At 45.5% G+C, this 13,028-nt stretch overlaps 6 non-coding genes across 6 annotated transcripts; 3 read left to right on the plus strand and 3 right to left on the minus strand.

Moving 5' to 3' along the window:
- Nucleotides 1-124: 124 nt before the first annotated feature.
- TRNAE-UUC lies at nucleotides 125-196 on the plus strand. The gene has a single exon. It is a non-coding gene; the product is annotated as a tRNA-Glu (tRNA).
- Nucleotides 197-2,505: 2,309 nt separating this feature from the next.
- TRNAK-UUU lies at nucleotides 2,506-2,578 on the plus strand. The gene has a single exon. It is a non-coding gene; the product is annotated as a tRNA-Lys (tRNA).
- A 517-nt stretch (nucleotides 2,579-3,095) lies between these two features.
- TRNAR-ACG lies at nucleotides 3,096-3,168 on the plus strand. Its single transcript has one exon. It is a non-coding gene; the product is annotated as a tRNA-Arg (tRNA).
- A 1,645-nt stretch (nucleotides 3,169-4,813) lies between these two features.
- TRNAR-ACG lies at nucleotides 4,814-4,886 on the minus strand. The gene has a single exon. It is a non-coding gene; the product is annotated as a tRNA-Arg (tRNA).
- A 517-nt stretch (nucleotides 4,887-5,403) lies between these two features.
- On the minus strand, nucleotides 5,404-5,476 carry TRNAK-UUU. The gene has a single exon. It is a non-coding gene; the product is annotated as a tRNA-Lys (tRNA).
- A 2,310-nt stretch (nucleotides 5,477-7,786) lies between these two features.
- Nucleotides 7,787-7,858, minus strand: TRNAE-UUC. Its single transcript has one exon. It is a non-coding gene; the product is annotated as a tRNA-Glu (tRNA).
- Nucleotides 7,859-13,028: the final 5,170 nt, after the last annotated feature.

The following is a 13,028-nucleotide window of genomic DNA, read 5'->3' on the forward strand; positions in this document are numbered from 1 at the left end:
GAAAAGACTTAAAATAAGAGAAAGGGCTTACTTCTTCAAGAGAAATAGAAAAAGAGGGAGAAACTTAAGAAGGAAAAAGACCCAATACATACAATAGACAGGTTGAGAAGGCTGCTTGTGTGTTTCCCTGGTGGTCTAGTGGCTAGGATTCGGCGCTTTCACCGCCGCGGCCCGGGTTCGATTCCCGGTCAGGGAAGTTACGGTTTTGTACTCTCACCTTAACTTCATTAGCTACATACCTACTCGGCTTTCTTTTTGCCTTAACTCTTAACCTAGCCTTTAATCACCAAATGGGTGTTGCCTCGGACAAAATGAGATGTGGGAGAGATCTTAGCTTAAAAAGGGGCCAGGGTCTCACGCTACATCCGGCGTTATCTCCCGTCGCCCTGACCTATGTCTTGCCACTGGATTCCGATGACAGTGGAGGAGAGGAGGCTCGTGACTTTGCACAACCGTGCCTTACTTAAATCCAGTTCACTTGCAAGTCAGAAAGAACAGCACTCTCCTGAAGTCATTGGTCCTTTTACAGAATGAAGGACAAACAACAACAATGTAACCAAGACCCCACCTAAGACAAAATTTACTCCACCCCAGTTATGGATTTAAAATATTTCACATATTGTCTAGAACGCTTGGTTTACTAGTTTATTTTGCTCAACTGCTTCTCATCCCCCTTTTAAAAAAACTAATTTCTCGCAATAGGTAACTCACTAGATAAGGAAGGGAGGAGGAACGTATTCAAAAATAAATGTGACGTGCGAGGGAGGGCAACATTAACATTTTTCTTTTCTTTCTTTCCTTTTTTTTTTTTAAAGGATATAGGAATTTCCCCCTCCGCTGGCTGCGTATCCCTTATTCTATTAGCGTCTGCCGTCCGCCTTCTGCACACACCACATCAGGAGTGAGGAAACTGCGACGAAGCGGTGGGAAATGTCAGTGGAAAGAACCAAGATGCCAGAAAGCAAGGCATGCTGAGCTTGTCTTCCCATTTATTTCCCAAAAAGTAAAAAGGTAGATCCTTCACAAAACAGTTCCTGTTTTTAAAAAAAGGAGATGGCATTTACTGTCGTCCGAGGGAAGTGTCTTTAAGAGATAAAGGAAAATAAACTATTGAAGAAAACCATTTCAGGGAGGACTCAGACTTTTCAGTCCACAGACAAATGCGTAAACGATTTCCGGCCGGGACACTTGGCGAGGTTCACTGTCTACACCACCAGGAACAATTGTTGGTTCCGGCTCAAAGCAAGATCAGCACCGCAGTGAAACCGGGGGAGCGTGGGAGGCCAGATTTGAAGCTTTCAAGTGGTCTGCTTCCAAAGGTTAGCGGGAGAAAGGATGCCTCCGACCGAGGATCCCAAAAGCCATTCCTCCTTTGGAAGTTTGTGATGGCTACCCTAGAATGCTGTCGTTAGGGCTCCTGAATGTTTCCAAGATTAACTTCCCTGACAGAGAACTCGATTCTCCCGGGAGTGGGCGTGCAATTCAGCAGTCGATCAAGAAGCTTTTAGGTCAGAAACTAGGCAAGAGTTTAGAAGAGGACCAGGGGAGAAACCAAGGTATCACATTTAGGGAGTAGTTTGCTTTGTTTTGTATATTGCTAACTAGGGAAGGAGAGAGAGAGGATGAGAGCCCCTGCGAGGGGCTCTAGCGAGGGTTTTGGAAGGGTGTGTAGCCCAAGTACTCGACTTTGATGTTCCTGCAAATGTCAGGAATTGTTAAACACACCCAGAGCCGGTGCTGAAATACTCTTCCCTCTGTCCTGAAAGAGATCACAGGAGTTAGAGCTAGGAAGGACCGTCTAGTCCAAACTCCTTTTGTTTTGTTCTGTTTTTTTTTAACAATCGCCACCCGTGGCCGTTCGGCTATCAAGTAAATAGCAGAATTCGAATATCAACTCTCATCCTCTTCTCCAGGCCTAAGGTGATTTCCGCTCCACTTCCTTATCGCATCCTGATTCTTCCCACGTCCCCCCACCGTCGTCTTGTCCCCCAGCCCCTCCCCCCCTCCCCCCCCGCACCCCCGGTCCCTAGCCCCAGAAGCTGAGTCCGCTCGCCTAGGCTAGAACATGAGAAGGACGAGACGAGGCGCTGGGGAAGGCTGGACTTGGAGCGAGCCAGGACACCAGAACTTTTCCAATTTCAAAGCAAGCTATCCGTTAAACTAAGAGATTGGAGCCCCAGGAAATCTCGGCGGGCATCTGCGCCAAAAGGAGGAAAGCGAGGCGTGGGCAGCCCAGAGTGTTCCTCGGCGTTTCTGGCCGCGGAACCTCCGCATCTGGCCATCCAGGGGCGCCTTTAGGTTTTCTTACTAAAAGGACAGCCTCTTGTCCCGAAGCCGGCAAATGTGTTTGTTTGTCAGCAGCCTAGAACAAGTTCCAGGCTAAGGCTGCTTGCCAGGAGCAAGCTTCTCAGAAGTTTTCTCCTCGCTCTAAAGAGAAAGGGACAAAAGGAGAAAGCCACCTAGACGATTTTCTTGTGAGATGTTCGAAGTGGGTTACTTTCGTGGGCCCGGATAGCTCAGTCGGTAGAGCATCAGACTTTTAATCTGAGGGTCCAGGGTTCAAGTCCCTGTTCGGGCGAACCACCGCTTTTTTTTTTTACCTGCTTTCTTTTCTCCCCCCCGCCCCCCGCAGCAAAACAAAGGGCAGGAAAAACTCCCATTTTCCCGGACAGCCCCTTCAGCCCCGCGAGCTCCCTTCCTTTTGCGCTGCGGAACTACATGCAAACCTGAGTGTGAAAGATTGGGGATACCTGGACTGGGAATTTCGCCGCTGTTACTCATCTCCTCTCACACCCCACGCCCACCCCCACCTCCCAGCCGGTTAGAAAGGAAGAAAGGGGACGATCCCACACAGTGCTCAGACTGGATCCTCAGGAGAGAAATGGCCCTAGGCACACAGAGATCAAAGGAGTTTCTTGGGCCGTTCCTGCAGCAACCAGACTGAATGTTGAGGTGGCAGCGGCTCAGCGTGGCCCCTCGCCCCATTTAGGAACTCCAGGTCAGGGAAAGAACACTCAAGACCACAATACGATTACTTGCAAAAAGAACTCGGCTTCACTTCATTCAGTTTACGCGACAGTTTAGTCTTCAGGCAAGGGCCAGTGGCGCAACGGATAACGCGTCTGACTACGGATCAGAAGATTCTAGGTTCGAATCCTGGCTGGCTCGGCCTCACTTTTCCTAAAAGTAACTTTCAGCGGCATAGAAGCTACTTTCCACTTGCTAAGTTGTTTCAGTTGTGTCCTACTCTTTGTGACCCCTTTTGGGCCTTTCTTGGCAAAGATGCCGGAGTGCTTGACAATTTTATTCTTCAGCTCATTTTACAAACAAGATTAAGTGGCTCGCCCAGGATCATGGTTACTAAGTGTCAGAAGCCAGATTTGAACTCACGGAGAAAAATCTTCTTGAGTCCAGACCCAGCACTTTATCCACTGAGCCACAAAAAACTACTTAGGAATTGTAAACAAGTCAACTTGTTCCGACGTAGAAAGGAATTCTGGTGGCGCTTCAAGAAATGAAACAGGCATTGACTTTTGAGGGGACATGAAAAAGATTTTCTTCATTTGCTTTTATTCTGAACTTAACAAACATCAAATAAAATGGACATTACTGTATGTATGGTAGAACAATAAAAAGAAGATTATACATGAAACTGCAATTCTGTGTTATGTTCTGCCGAAGCTCCCACTGGGCTGGAGATAGGCCGTGGAGAAGGCGCAGACACCCTGCCTCTCTTTAGTTGACGTGGGATGATTTCGGCTACGGATTAGATAGTGTGAAATTTGAAAGGCTATAAACTCCTTGAGAGCATCATCCCTGCCACATAATTTCTCATACCCCATCCTTCCTTACATCTAATTAAAGATCTTAAACAACTGGTGCTAAGCAGGCTCAGAAACGCTGGCCACTGAAACCGCAGATGCGAGGCTTAAGTATTCCAATTGCCTACTTCACTTTTCACGCCTGAATGGCTTTTAAAATATTAAAGAAAGAGTTTTATTGTACTAGGGAAACGATGAATATTTCCAGAAGTTTGAGAATTCACCGAATGAACATGCACTTGGATGAGTTTGAATATTGGAAAATATTCGGTGAGTTACTGCGTGCCAGTAATTCTTCTCCAGGAATTGATTGCAATGCCCCAACAAAGCCCCAGTGTACTCCTTCAATGAGACTCTGGTTCATCTTTATCAAAAAACTTTTACCGAAGATTTGCCAAACGTGCAAGAAGCCTTCCTCTTTTAAGATTCAATTCAATCCCACAATCATTTTATATGCTGTCTTCCATGTGGTAGATGGTTTCACTGGTAACCTTGAGGTATATTAAGGATATTAATGTCCATTAATGTCCAAACTCGGATTGTCCATAGTATGTTTGACTCTTGCATACAAAACAACTCTGGAAGACCTTTTATTAAAGGAAGAGGGTTGACTTGCGTATTACCATAAAAAAAAAACACTTTGCGAACCTTAAGGGAAAGAAATTCAGGATTTTAAAATTCCCCTATCCTATAAATGGGGACACCGAGATTCAGATAGATTAAGTGTGACAAGTGGGATTTGGTCCATAAATACTAAAGTCTATCTTCCGATTCCGAGAGTTAATTCTAGGGTTTTACTATTGATATTGTTGATCATCTTTCTTCCACAAAGAACTTACACTCACAGATGTACTTCATTTCATTCCTCGTACTTTTATCCGAGTTAGGAAATGTCGATTAAGTTGTTTCCTTGGTTCATCCAGATTTTAAGCAGAGAAGGTTTTTAAGGCTTTAGAAGCCCTACAGAGGGCAATTTTTAGGAAAAGTGAGGCCGAGCCAGCCAGGATTCGAACCTAGAATCTTCTGATCCGTAGTCAGACGCGTTATCCGTTGCGCCACTGGCCCTTGCCTGAAGACTAAACTGTCGCGTAAACTGAATGAAGTGAAGCCGAGTTCTTTTTGCAAGTAATCGTATTGTGGTCTTGAGTGTTCTTTCCCTGACCTGGAGTTCCTAAATGGGGCGAGGGGCCACGCTGAGCCGCTGCCACCTCAACATTCAGTCTGGTTGCTGCAGGAACGGCCCAAGAAACTCCTTTGATCTCTGTGTGCCTAGGGCCATTTCTCTCCTGAGGATCCAGTCTGAGCACTGTGTGGGATCGTCCCCTTTCTTCCTTTCTAACCGGCTGGGAGGTGGGGGTGGGCGTGGGGTGTGAGAGGAGATGAGTAACAGCGGCGAAATTCCCAGTCCAGGTATCCCCAATCTTTCACACTCAGGTTTGCATGTAGTTCCGCAGCGCAAAAGGAAGGGAGCTCGCGGGGCTGAAGGGGCTGTCCGGGAAAATGGGAGTTTTTCCTGCCCTTTGTTTTGCTGCGGGGGGCGGGGGGGAGAAAAGAAAGCAGGTAAAAAAAAAAAGCGGTGGTTCGCCCGAACAGGGACTTGAACCCTGGACCCTCAGATTAAAAGTCTGATGCTCTACCGACTGAGCTATCCGGGCCCACGAAAGTAACCCACTTCGAACATCTCACAAGAAAATCGTCTAGGTGGCTTTCTCCTTTTGTCCCTTTCTCTTTAGAGCGAGGAGAAAACTTCTGAGAAGCTTGCTCCTGGCAAGCAGCCTTAGCCTGGAACTTGTTCTAGGCTGCTGACAAACAAACACATTTGCCGGCTTCGGGACAAGAGGCTGTCCTTTTAGTAAGAAAACCTAAAGGCGCCCCTGGATGGCCAGATGCGGAGGTTCCGCGGCCAGAAACGCCGAGGAACACTCTGGGCTGCCCACGCCTCGCTTTCTCCTTTTGGCGCAGATGCCCGCCGAGATTTCCTGGGGCTCCAATCTCTTAGTTTAACGGATAGCTTGCTTTGAAATTGGAAAAGTTCTGGTGTCCTGGCTCGCTCCAAGTCCAGCCTTCCCCAGCGCCTCGTCTCGTCCTTCTCATGTTCTAGCCTAGGCGAGCGGACTCAGCTTCTGGGGCTAGGGACCGGGGGTGCGGGGGGGGGAGGGGGGGAGGGGCTGGGGGACAAGACGACGGTGGGGGGACGTGGGAAGAATCAGGATGCGATAAGGAAGTGGAGCGGAAATCACCTTAGGCCTGGAGAAGAGGATGAGAGTTGATATTCGAATTCTGCTATTTACTTGATAGCCGAACGGCCACGGGTGGCGATTGTTAAAAAAAAACAGAACAAAACAAAAGGAGTTTGGACTAGACGGTCCTTCCTAGCTCTAACTCCTGTGATCTCTTTCAGGACAGAGGGAAGAGTATTTCAGCACCGGCTCTGGGTGTGTTTAACAATTCCTGACATTTGCAGGAACATCAAAGTCGAGTACTTGGGCTACACACCCTTCCAAAACCCTCGCTAGAGCCCCTCGCAGGGGCTCTCATCCTCTCTCTCTCCTTCCCTAGTTAGCAATATACAAAACAAAGCAAACTACTCCCTAAATGTGATACCTTGGTTTCTCCCCTGGTCCTCTTCTAAACTCTTGCCTAGTTTCTGACCTAAAAGCTTCTTGATCGACTGCTGAATTGCACGCCCACTCCCGGGAGAATCGAGTTCTCTGTCAGGGAAGTTAATCTTGGAAACATTCAGGAGCCCTAACGACAGCATTCTAGGGTAGCCATCACAAACTTCCAAAGGAGGAATGGCTTTTGGGATCCTCGGTCGGAGGCATCCTTTCTCCCGCTAACCTTTGGAAGCAGACCACTTGAAAGCTTCAAATCTGGCCTCCCACGCTCCCCCGGTTTCACTGCGGTGCTGATCTTGCTTTGAGCCGGAACCAACAATTGTTCCTGGTGGTGTAGACAGTGAACCTCGCCAAGTGTCCCGGCCGGAAATCGTTTACGCATTTGTCTGTGGACTGAAAAGTCTGAGTCCTCCCTGAAATGGTTTTCTTCAATAGTTTATTTTCCTTTATCTCTTAAAGACACTTCCCTCGGACGACAGTAAATGCCATCTCCTTTTTTTAAAAACAGGAACTGTTTTGTGAAGGATCTACCTTTTTACTTTTTGGGAAATAAATGGGAAGACAAGCTCAGCATGCCTTGCTTTCTGGCATCTTGGTTCTTTCCACTGACATTTCCCACCGCTTCGTCGCAGTTTCCTCACTCCTGATGTGGTGTGTGCAGAAGGCGGACGGCAGACGCTAATAGAATAAGGGATACGCAGCCAGCGGAGGGGGAAATTCCTATATCCTTTAAAAAAAAAAAAGGAAAGAAAGAAAAGAAAAATGTTAATGTTGCCCTCCCTCGCACGTCACATTTATTTTTGAATACGTTCCTCCTCCCTTCCTTATCTAGTGAGTTACCTATTGCGAGAAATTAGTTTTTTTTAAAAGGGGGATGAGAAGCAGTTGAGCAAAATAAACTAGTAAACCAAGCGTTCTAGACAATATGTGAAATATTTTAAATCCATAACTGGGGTGGAGTAAATTTTGTCTTAGGTGGGGTCTTGGTTACATTGTTGTTGTTTGTCCTTCATTCTGTAAAAGGACCAATGACTTCAGGAGAGTGCTGTTCTTTCTGACTTGCAAGTGAACTGGATTTAAGTAAGGCACGGTTGTGCAAAGTCACGAGCCTCCTCTCCTCCACTGTCATCGGAATCCAGTGGCAAGACATAGGTCAGGGCGACGGGAGATAACGCCGGATGTAGCGTGAGACCCTGGCCCCTTTTTAAGCTAAGATCTCTCCCACATCTCATTTTGTCCGAGGCAACACCCATTTGGTGATTAAAGGCTAGGTTAAGAGTTAAGGCAAAAAGAAAGCCGAGTAGGTATGTAGCTAATGAAGTTAAGGTGAGAGTACAAAACCGTAACTTCCCTGACCGGGAATCGAACCCGGGCCGCGGCGGTGAAAGCGCCGAATCCTAGCCACTAGACCACCAGGGAAACACACAAGCAGCCTTCTCAACCTGTCTATTGTATGTATTGGGTCTTTTTCCTTCTTAAGTTTCTCCCTCTTTTTCTATTTCTCTTGAAGAAGTAAGCCCTTTCTCTTATTTTAAGTCTTTTCAGATATCTCCTTCCTTCCATCCATTCATCTATCTATCCAATTAATCAACACTCATTGATTGTCTACGCTATCAATTAGCTTCTCGGCGTTTAAACCACAAAATCAAAAAATCTCTACCCTCAAGGAACTTGCATTTTACCCCGCAAACAACAGATGCCTTAAGAACCACAGGCACAATAAACGGCACACAATTGCTACCCCGCGAAGGGGCAGATTCCTGCAGGCAGCCCCGGTCACACAAAGCCTTTTTTTTTTTTTTAACAACCAATATCTCTGACTTCATTCCGCCGCTGCCCCCCCCCCCCCCCATCCCCCTCTTTCCCAGCCCCAGGAGGACCTGGCGCTTCAGGGGCTCTTGGAAGGAACTTAAGCATTCCAAAATCCCAGGACAGCCCTTGGCGCCGGACGCAGAGGGACAAAAACACAACACTGTGCAGTATTCAGTCTGGGAACTGACCCTACATGCAGCTTGGGAGCGGCTTCTGCCCGTTATACTCACGTAAGACACTGGGATCTCCGGGAGCAGAGTGAACACTCACTCACTCTGCCCCCAAGTCTCGTTAGGACGTCCTACGGCAGTTTAGGATCCGCAATTCTCGGAAGAACCTGGAGAGAAGCGCTGGAGGAAATCAGCCCGGCTGAGAAGAAGTCTCACAGGTAGAGGCGCAGCAGTCTCCTCCTGCCTGCCAGTTTGGTGTGACCCGTTTAAACAGGGCTCGGGCTTCGAAGGAGCGCAGGGAAAGCTTCCAGGGTGATTGACCACGATTAAGAGAATCTTCATTAGCCCTCAAACCTCTTAGGCTGGACTGGGGCAGGTGACACCAGACAGGGTCCAGGAAGGTGTTTAAAAGCCAGAATGAGCTGGCACCAGGATAAGAAGTGAGGAGATGGAATCCAACTATTCAATTTAGAAAGCATTTTATTAGGCACCAGTCAGGCGCTAGGTATAAGGAGGAACCAAGAGCGCTAGAAACGTACTTTCTACTAGGAAGGGTGTTGTTGGGGGCGTGGATGTCAATCCACTATAATTTGAGGAGGGAAGCAGCGCTAGCCACTCGCAGGATCCTTAAAGGCTTTCCAAAGGAGATGACATCGGAGAATGCCCCAAAGAAAGCAAGTATAAAAACGAGATGAAACGGAGTTGTTGTTTTTTTCGTCTCCAGGGACTAAAGGACATTTAAAATTACGTGAAGTTAGCTGGAGTGATGGTAGGAGCCTATATCAGTCCCTAATCTCCTTCCAGGCTTCATGTTTTATAGTGTCACTTCCAGGGAAGGTTGATTTAGAGGCAAGTTTCTTTGAGCAGACGGAGTTCGGTGCCTATAAATTACTCAGCCTCGTTTCCTCCCTCCTCTTGCTAGCCAGGGAAGAGGAATAGAATTCTCGGGAAAAGCATCTGGGATTAGAGAGGGGCTTTGGGAATCATTATCTGTAATTGGTTATGCCTAGAACAGAGTAGATAGTGCATAGTTGCAGAAGAGGTTGCTTAGTGATCCAGGAGGTTCTGCTGGACTGATAGGTGTTTAATCGACTACCATCGCAAGGCAATATATATTCCTCCCTTCAAAAGGGTAGGTGGCATGATCAGTCACTCTCACTTCCACAGTCTGAAACAATGAAAAATACAGTGATCTTTTCAAGTTGGAAATAAAAGCAAGTTTCATGCCTTTGAATTCTTGGTTTGCTTCAATTCAGCAGTATACCATGAATACCTTAGCCATGTTGTGGGATTCTAAATTAAGGTAGGGGGTGATTGTCTTTGTTCCTCAATTCCTTGTGTGCTTTTCCAATTATCTCTTGGGGGACAAGTGTTCTCTGCTTCCTATAATTTAAGATTTCCCCCTAAACAAGGAGAACGACAGTCAGGATATGCCCCAGTCCTTGCACTCGTATCTTTTGGGTTGGGGTACTGCTTCTGGAGTGTGATATTTTGTAGCTCCATCCCTAGGTCCAATATGATACTCAGACTGGGTCCATTCTCTTTATCTACACAAAAGTTCACTATTTCTTTCATTCTTTATGCCCTCAATCAGTGTTTACTCTGGGAAATCACTGAATGTAGTTTATGTGTACTTCTTGTCCAGGTTTCCATAAATGTGGGTAACTGGCACTCTACCTCTCAACAAAGCATTCAAAGTAATAAAGGCACATTAGGTGCAGGACAGCCTTCATTTCACCCCTTAAAACTGCAGAGGGCACAAAGGAGCTGATGAATTGTATAAACAATGTAGAAGAGGCAGAAGGGACTCACAGAAGTTTATGTGCATTTAAAATATTTAGTGAATCCTACTTTTCCACCAGAGCCCTAATGACCTTTCAATCGTACTCCTCTGAGAATCAGTTTCAATGTGGGGCTGCCAAGGGCAACACCTTGTCCTTCTAGTGAAATACTTCTCTCCTCAGGGTCCTGTATGATTTTAGTAAGACGGTAATATTGTGTGGTTTGAGTCTCCAACTTCCAACTTCAGAAAGGGAAATGAACTCTGGAACTTCTGCATAGGCCACCCCTTCCAATCAGTTATTCTCTCCCCAATAATCTGCTATAATTTGGGAGAGAAATGTGCAAATCTTCTGTTATTGCAAGTCATGTCTTTACTCCCTACCGATCCTCTAGATGGATGAGGATGATGGTAGATGGGCAATTTTCTTTTCTTTCCAAGAGACATGAGAATTTCCCTTCTCTTGAAGGTCAGCTCTCCCAACTCTTGAATTTAAGGTTACATTGAAGGCAATTCTCAAGACTTCAGAGATAGCCAAGGAAACTCCCTTTCTGCCCAAAATATTAGATTCTATGATAGCATTGGATCCCAAACTCCTTCCCACCCCCAATCAATCAACAAGGATTTACTAAGCATATATTATGTTCCATAAATTTTGCTAGATTCTGAGAATGCAAAGAGAAAAATGAAATAATATCTGTCCTGAATGATCATAAAATATGTACATTTAATAATAGGGTAGGTGATCTGAGTTCAAATATGACTTCAGACACATACTAGCTGTGGGATCCTGGGCAAGTCACTTAACCCTGTTTGCCTCAGTTTCCTCTTCTGTAAGATGAGTTGGAGAAGGAAAAGGCAAACCACTCCAGTATTTGTGCCAAGAGAACCCCAAATGGGGTCATGAAGTGTCTGACATGACTGAAAATGACTGAACAACCACCGCAACAAAGGTGATCTGTGACCAATTTATTTCTACCTTATCTTCCCAGTTGAATTATACATTCACTTCCAACTGCAGTATGGTTGGTTGGATAAGGATGGTTCCATATCTCTGCTACTGTTGGGATGAGTCAATCAGGCCATTTAATGATCCATTGATCCATTGATGCCATCTGGCATCCTGGAAAATCCTTATGTAAATACTGGCTCCCAGACTCATGGCAGCTTAATCTCCCTACCTTTCAAAGCTGACAAAGTAAGCTTAACTTTCTTCAATCTTATCCACCTAAAACAGGAAAGCAAAAATATAAAAAGTCAAAAGAAAGAGGCCTTTGGTATTTACAAGATTCATGTTGACTTGCAAAAGGGAGGCCTGAGATATCTCCTTTTACAACATTCCTCTTCCCCCCCCCCAACAACCATTAATCAAGAAAAGCCCACCATATTCTTATTACCCAAAAGACAGTCCAGGAAAGCAAAGAAACATATTCATCAAGCAAGTACAATATTGATTGGTAAAACCATACAGATTTGTCTGTGATAAAACATCAAGATAACAAGATACATGGGCTATGTCGTTCATCTTTTTCATAGTCTGGTGAATTTATGGACTCTTTCTCAGAATAATGTTTTTATTTGCATAAAATACATCAGATTCCAAAAGCAGCTATTAATCTTGAAATACATTTATCAAAATATATAGAGCTGTCTAAGATATACCTATCTATATGGATATATCAATATAACCATCTACTTACCTACTTACCCATCTGCCTATCTATCTCTCTGAACAAGTTCACAGACAGGTTTAGAACCCTTGAGTTAGAACTTCTGTGACTCCTGAAAAAGATGAGATCTCAGCTTAATAGGGAGAGAAGTGTCCACTCTTAACAGTCTCTGGGGTACAAAAGCTTTGAATTAGGTAGCAGGTTTGGGAAGTAGCTTTCACCCACTTCTTTGGTGGTGGTGGCATGTCTACCATATGCCATTAAAAATCCATGACTTACTTCCATTTACCCTATCTCTCTCCTCTGCTTCTCTCTTAGAAGTCAGTCAGTGAATCAGGAATCATAAATCCCTTCCAGTGGGCAGAGTCATTGTACTATACTTCAGGGAACTACCAAATCCTCAGGGGGACTCAATTTTGGTTTATTAATAGATTGATTTGCTATAGGAGAAACCATCCATCCAAGTTAGCAGTGGAACAGAAGGTGAAGAATCTTACAGTGTCTTGAGGTGGTTCCCATTATATCTAAATTCCTTCATGGCCAATGAAGAGCTAGTTACATTAGGAGAGAGAAAGAGAAAGGGAAGGTATAGAGGGAGAGGGAGAAGGAGAAAGAGAGAGAGAGAGAAGGGGAACAGACCTTTTCTATAGTTATATGAGGGAAGAAAGTAGTATTTCCTCCATAATATGTCAAGGAATTACTGGGGGAGAAGGTACACGGTGGGCAGGAGTGGGGGCATTCTACAAGCATCTCAACATTCCCATCTGATTGAATTTATGGACCTAAGATGAAACAGTGGATGAATATGCTGGGCTGGAAAAAAAAATCAACAGCTCTGGAGAATATCTCTTTGGGAAATAAGAGCGGAGTCATCAAGGGGCTGGGGGGTGGGGAGAGTCATGAGGCATAATAGGCCCCAAATTCTGTACACCACATAGGGAGCTGTTACTGCGTAAGGCCAGAGAAGGTGGAGTTCGGGTTTGGGATCAAGAAATAATCTGAGAGAGGAATGAGGCGAAGGTGAGGATGAGGTGGAAGGGAATATGTCCTTGTATCCTGCCCTCAAGCATGATTGAGAGGACAAATACCTCAGTGATCCTAGAATGTCTTGCTTTTCCATCCCCGGGTAGTTTAAATTATCTCGGTGAATTTCTATT

This window comes from Trichosurus vulpecula, chromosome 1 (genome assembly GCF_011100635.1).
Source record: "Trichosurus vulpecula isolate mTriVul1 chromosome 1, mTriVul1.pri, whole genome shotgun sequence".
Classification (NCBI taxonomy): Eukaryota; Metazoa; Chordata; class Mammalia; order Diprotodontia; family Phalangeridae; genus Trichosurus; species Trichosurus vulpecula.